Genomic DNA, 7,094 nt, shown 5'->3' with positions numbered 1-7,094 from the left:
TGACCGTTCCACAAAGGTTCTGGAACATACACATCATCACCATCATCGTCGTCATAATAGTTGTCAGACTGCCCTGAAGCGTGACGTGAATGCCGCGTCATCTGCATAAAGCAGGAAGGGGGTTCTAGTTCCAGGTTTGGGCAGGGGTCCATCGGGGTCCAAAAGGGTCTCCTCCATGAATAGGGTGGGGGCAAGGATGCATCCTGGACGTATCCCATTGGACATGGACATCTTGCCAGAGAGTTGGCCCCAGTTGCCACATCTGATCTCAAGTCTGCTTGCCCTTCTAAAGGTTGCTTGTCCCCAACCTTTGTTGTTTTGGACCAACTCCCAGAAATCCCAGCCGTCTTATGTGAAGGTGTTAGGAATTGTGGGAGCTGAAGTCCAAAACACCCGGAGGGCTTCAGGTGTTTTGTAAAGGGCCTTCAGAAGGCCTACAAGTCTTTTGTCCTCCAATGTCTTATTCAGCTTTCCCCATAGTATGTTTCTTGAGATGGAGTCGAATGTTGATTTTGGGTCCACGAAGGCCACAAATAGCTTGCCTTGTAGTAGTCTGACAACTATGATGATGACGATGACGATGGTGATGGTCTGGAGGCAGGGCCTTCCTTTCTTCCTGGGTTATGGCTGTCAGTTGGTTGATTGAGACAAATCACCTTCCCGGTCTCAATTCCTTCTCTGGCAATCTGGCTGTCTGCTGAGAACACATGGAATAAAATAGGCTCCAGGACGCCTTAGTTCAGCTTATTTAAGCGGCTCAAACTTTATTGTTATTCCCAACTATATACAAGACAGCCCGGACGATCTCCACTCTGTCCTTCTACATCAGAGTCAACATTCCATTCTTATCTCTAAACTACGTCTGGCTAGAAAGCGGAATCTTCCCAAAGTTACACTCTAGCCATTTCATTTCCGCTCTATGCATTTAACCTCTTTACTACTGGATTTACACACACAGCTTTAAACTCCAAGCACAATTTCACACTATACTAATCCATTTTACCGACAACGGCACCCTCGTAACATTCCCATGTGGGTTCGGAGAGCTTTCTCCATCTAGTACGTGGGTGAAGTCACGTAGGTGAGGCCTTTGAAGCCAGAAGGTTCGAAGAGAGGGGCTTCCTTTGTCTCTTGCGGATTTGGTTTTTCACTTTAGCTCCTAACAGAGTGTGACCATCATCTGCTTTTGATCTATGTAGGCATGGCTTAGGCCCAGGATGAAGATATTTCTTGCTTATTCGTTCAGTTGCTTCTGCCTCTTGGTGACCTCTTGGACCATCCCAGGCCAGACGCCCTGTCAGCAGTCGTTTCCACCCGCAGCTCCTTCAAGGTCTAACCCAGGGGTCCTCAAACTTTTGAAGCCGAGGGCCGGTCCACAATCCTTCAGACTGTGGAGGGGCCAAATTATCATTTGGAAAAAAAACCAGACAAATTCCTATGCATACTGCACATGTCTTATTTGTAGTGAACAACAACAACAATGAAAGTACAATACAGTATTTAAAAATGAAAACAATTGTAACCAACATCAACCTATCAGGATTTCAATGGAAAGTGTGGGCCTGCTTCTGGCCAATGAGAAAGTCAAGTTAATTAGGATTGTTGTTGTTGTTGTGTGCCTTCAAGTCATTTCAGACTTTGGGCGAGCCTAAGTCTAAAATTAATTATTTATTCCTTTACTACATTTATTTATTACATTTATATCCCACCTTTCTCACCCCGAAGGGGACTCAGAGCAACTGTATGTACATACAATATATTATATTATTAGCATAGCACAATATTAGCATTATATAATTCTATATTGAACTATACCACTATACTGTAATATTATATGTAATATATATCATACAATTAATATTATATGGTATTATTAGTATTATATTGTATAACATTATTATCAATATTATATGTATATACAATATATTATATTATTTAAAATGATTTAAAAATATTATAGTATAAAACTGAGGGTGGGGGCCAGGTAAATGACCTTGGAGGGCCGCATCTGGCCCCCGGGCCTTAGTTTGGGGACCCCTGGTCTAACCAGTCCTTTCAAGGATCCCATCATCCACTCACATTGCCCATAGTTGGCCCCTCTTCCTTTTTCCTTCCATTTTCCCCAGCATCATGATCTTTTCCAAACTTTCCTTTCTTCTCATAATGTGGCCAAAGTCCTTCATCTTTGCCTCCAATATCCTTCCCTCCAGTGAGCAGCCACTGGGCATTCTTTCCTGGAGGATGGACTGGGTGGATCTTCTTGCCAAGGTCCAAGGCACGCTCAGGATTTTCCTCCAGCACCACAGTCCAAAAGCACTTCCTTCGCTCAGCCTTCCTAATGGTCCAGCTCTTGCATCTGTAGGTTACTATGGGGAATACCATTGCTTTCACTACGCAGACCTTTGTTACCAATGTGATGTCTCTACTCTTCACTCTTTGATCATCGAGGTTGGTCCTTGCTCTCCTCCCAAGAAGGAAACGTCTTCTGATTTCCTGGCTGTAGGAATCTTCACTCCTAGAAACACAAAGTCTGTCACTGCCTCCATGTTTTCTCCCTCTCCCTCTATTTGCCATGTTTTCTCTCTGGTTGCCATAATAATAATAACAATAATAACAACAACAACAACAACTTAATTTTTATACCCCGCCCCATCTCCCCGGGGGGACTCGGAGCGGCTTACTTGGGGCCATGCCCGGCAACAATACAACAGCAGCAATAAAACAAATATCGAGAATAAAACAAATGTCACATCAATAAAACATCAACATCAGTAAACAGTCATAAAAGTTGGGCATACAGCATAAAATGATTAAAAAAGGGAAGGCTAAAAACCATAATCTTGGTTTCCTTGATGTTGAACTGCAACCCAGCCTTTGCCGTTTCTTCTTTCTTTCCCTTTGGTGAGACGGCTCCTCCTGGCATTCCAGACATCGGAGTGGTATCATCCGCGTATATGTTCATGTTTCTTCCAGCCATGTTAACTCCAGCCTTGGATTCATCAAGCCATATGTCAAACATATGTTGCATGATGTGTTCTGCATACAAGTAGACAAGTGTATCTCCAATGCAGGCTTTCATGGGGTGATGTTTATTTATTTATTTATTTATTTAATATTTTATTTACGCTTTTCCAAATACATAAAAAAGAAAACAGAACCCCACATACAAGAAGAAGAAAAACACCCATTACCCATCCCTGACACTTCCAGATCTCCAGCATTACATCCTCATATTTTCTTTATAATGGCATATTGATCACTCAAAGCCCTTGATATTCTTAAGAGCCAATTATATCTTTTAAACATGTCCAGTCTGTTTTTTTCCTTGGCAGAATATTCTGAGCAATTCCTTGTGTGAGTAGGTCCATATTCTTTATGTCTAATATTTTCAAAGTCCATTTTTCCACCTTAGGAGCTTCCTGCATCTTCCACACTTTAGCTAGACAGATTCTCGCTGCGGTGGTCATATATGTAAACAGTCTTTCTGTATTTAAGTCCATCTGAAGGTCTGTTATTCCTAACAGAAAATACTCTGGTTTTAATCTCAAACTTAATCTTTAGTAGTTTCATCATTACTTTATGAATATCACGCCAGTATTCCTTAACCTTTTGACACTTCCACCACATATGCAAAAATTCACCTTTATGCTTACCACACTTCCAACATTTCCCATCCCCTTTCCCCTTACTAAATTTCGCTAACCTTTCCGGTGTCAGGTACCATCTATAGAAGATCTTGTACCAATTCTCCTTTAATTCCGCCGCATATGTGAATTTAAGCTTCTTCCTCCATCCCTTTTCCCACTCACTAAACATTATAGAGTGACCTACATCTCTTGCCCTTTTAGTCGTTGACTAAATGGGGTGATGTCGATCAGTGAATTGTATTGCGCCAAATTGCTATGTGTGTGTGTGTGTAAAGAAATCCTTGCAAAGTTGCTTGCAAAAGATCTCTGCAAAAAGGGAGCTGAGCTTTTTGCAGAGGCAAGCCACGCCTCAAACAATGTATCGGTTTGCTGGCAGATGGCTGGGTTTTGTCAGTTGGGAATCTGAGCTTGCAGGGAGAGCACAGAAAAGACAGGCTCTCTAGCTACGGTCAAGTAGCAGTTTAAATATGCTATGCTGGATATATTGAATGCTGATTGATTAGTTATTGATCCTATGCAACTACAGGGACATTGTACGATTGCTGAACTGTTTACTTAACTTCAACTCAACAAGTAAAGTTCCTTTGTTCTTTCAATTCCTCTGCTGGTCTGAGTCTTTTGCACATGGTGTTAACTGGACGCTACTGGTTCCGCTATACACACTCGCTAACAAATTGGGCGAGCTTAACTCTGCCTGTATTTTTCTTTGGACGGGCAAGCCATCTGATCCTTGACCTTAGCACTCGCCGTTGTGTTTTGAAAGGTCATGCTTTAGAGAAGGCACAGCCATCCCAAATGATTGAGTTTTGCCTCAGCTCATACGGCCAAGCCCTTTGCACCATCCCCATCCTCCCAGTTCCAGTTCCAGAACCTTGGTGGGCATCCCATTCCGCCTCAACCGCCGGACGGAGGCCCACGATGGCCGTGCTGGCGGGCTGGGCGCTGCGGCTGCTGCTGCCCCTCTGGGCCCTGGCCCTGCCCGCGGGGCCCTTGCAGCGCCCCCCCTACTACGGGGAGATGGAGACCCCCGCCAGCCCGCCCCCCCGGGCCCCCCACCCGGGCTGGAGCAGGCACTGGGACCTGGGGGCCTCCCTCCTGGGCCTGGCCCTCGCCCTGGCCCTCAGCTCCTGGGCCACACACACACAGCGGCTGGGCCCAGGGGTCACCCAGCGGGGAAAGGTCAGCCACCCCGTCACTCATCCTGCACTCCTCCGCCCATCCTCCTTTCACCATTCCTTCCTTCCTTTCTTCCCATTCATCCTTCACTCCACCATCTATTTCTCCTTCCTTCCTTCCTTCTTTCCCATTCATTCTTTCCCCATCCATCCAATCTTCCTTCCTTCCTTCCTGGTAAGTCACCAGCAGGAATAAGATCTACCGTCCAAAAGGTGCCCAGTTCGAAGCCCGGTCGGGGTGAGCACCCGACTGCCAAGCCCAGCTCACTGTTTACCAAACAGTTTGAAAACAGCTCAGAGCTGGAAGGAGAGAAATCAGGTAGAGCTTTCTTTGCTCGTAAACTTCCTCCTTTTTTTCTGATCGAAATACCTCCCCACTATTGATCTACTCACATTTGTTTTCGAACTGCTGTCTAAGTAGGAGCTGGGCTCAAGGTCAGGAGCTCACCCCGACCCGGGCTTCGAACTCTCAACCTTCCGCTTGGCAAGATGTATTGCAGATGGGGATTCACCTGCTGGGCTCAAGCCCTATCCATCCATCCATCCAGCCTTCCTTCCTTCACTCTTTCCCATCTCTTCTTCCTCTGTCTTTTCTTCCCATTCATCTTTTCCTCCTCCACCATCTATTTATTCTTTCTTTCCCATTCCTTCCATCCAATCTTCCATCTTTTCCTCCTCTACCATCTATCCTTCCTTCCTTCCTTCCTTCCTTCCTTCCTTCCTTCCTTCCCACTCATCCTTTTCTCTCCCACCATCTATTTCTCTCTCCTTCCTTCCGTCGCATTCATCCTTCCTTCCTCCATTTATTTATCTTTCCTTCCTTCCTTCCTTCCCATTCATCCTTTTCTCCACCATCTTTTTTATCCTTCCTTCCTTTTTTCCCATTCCTTCTTTTCCCTTCCTTTAAATCTTCCTCCCTTTCCTTTCATCCTTCCCCCTCCATCAATTTATGTCCTTCCTTCCCATTCAATTATCTATCTTTCCTTCCTTCCTCCTTCCTTCTCTTTCCTTCCTTCCCCTTCCTTCCTTCCTTCCTTCTCTTTCCTTCCTTCCCCTTCCTTCCTTCCTTCCTTCCTTCTCTTTCCTTCCTTCCCCTTCCTTCCTTTCTCCTCTTTCCTTCCTTCCTTCTCTTTCCTTCCTTCCTTCTTCCCTTTCATCCTTCCCTCCTCCATCTCTTTATCTTTCCTTCTTTTTCCTTCCTTCCTTCCTTCTTCCCATTTATCCTTCCCTCCTCCATCTATTCATCTATCTTTCCTTCTATTTCCTTCCGACCTCCTCTTTCCTTCCTTCCTTCCTTCCTTCCTTCCTTCCTCCCTCCTCTTTTCTTCCTTCCATTTCCTTCCTTCCGCCCTCCTCCTTCCTTCCTTCCTTCCTTCCTTCCTTCTATTTCCTTCCGCCCTCCTCTTTCCTTCCTTCCTTCTCTTTTTTCTTCTTTCCTTCTATTTCTTTCCTTCCTTCCTTCTCCCCTTCCTTCCTTCCTTCCTTCTCTTCCTTCCTTCCTTCCTTCTCTTTCTTCCCATTCATCCTTCCCTCCTCCATCTATTCATCTATCTTTCTTTCCTTCTTTTTCCTTCCTTTCTTCCCATTGATTCTTTCCTCCTCTGGTATCCATCTATCTCTCCTTCCTTCCTTTTTTCCCATTCATTCTTTCCCCATCCATCCAATCTTCCTTCCTTCCCATTCATTCTTCCCTCTTCCATCTATTTACCTTTCATTCCTTCTTTCGCCTTCTCTCCCATTCATCCTTCCCCCTCCATCTATTTATCCTTCCTTCATTTCTTCTTTCTCACTCATTCTTTCCACATCAATTATTATTATTAATTAAATAATAATACATCTAATTAAGGGAAGACAGCAGGGAATTATTACAATTATTGTCTAGTCAAAGGCTTTCATTGCTGGCAAACCATTATTATTATTATTATTATGCCCATCTTTCCTCTCTTCATTCATATATATATGACCTGTGGAACTCCCTGCCTCATGATTGTGAAAAGAGCCATAAACGAAGAGGGCTTAAACTTTGCAGGTGAAGTGAGAAGCCCACCAATGACTTCCCCACCCCTTTCTTCCTCTTCCACAGAGACACTGGGGTCCGGGCCCCCTCCCCATAGGGCCCCCCGAAGAGGAGGAGGAGGATGTGAGCAGGAGGCTGGTGGTGATGCAGCACTTGCTGGAGATCGTGGTGGGGGAGGCGCAGTGGTGCCTGGACCGGATCCGCCAGAACCGGGCGAGAGCGCGGGCCACGGGGTGAAGTGGCCAGACCCCTCTC

The sequence above is a fragment of the Anolis carolinensis genome, chromosome 6 (assembly GCF_035594765.1).
Source record: "Anolis carolinensis isolate JA03-04 chromosome 6, rAnoCar3.1.pri, whole genome shotgun sequence".
NCBI classification, from domain to species: domain Eukaryota; kingdom Metazoa; phylum Chordata; class Lepidosauria; order Squamata; family Dactyloidae; genus Anolis; species Anolis carolinensis.
Note: the sequence above shows the minus strand (reverse complement) of the source record.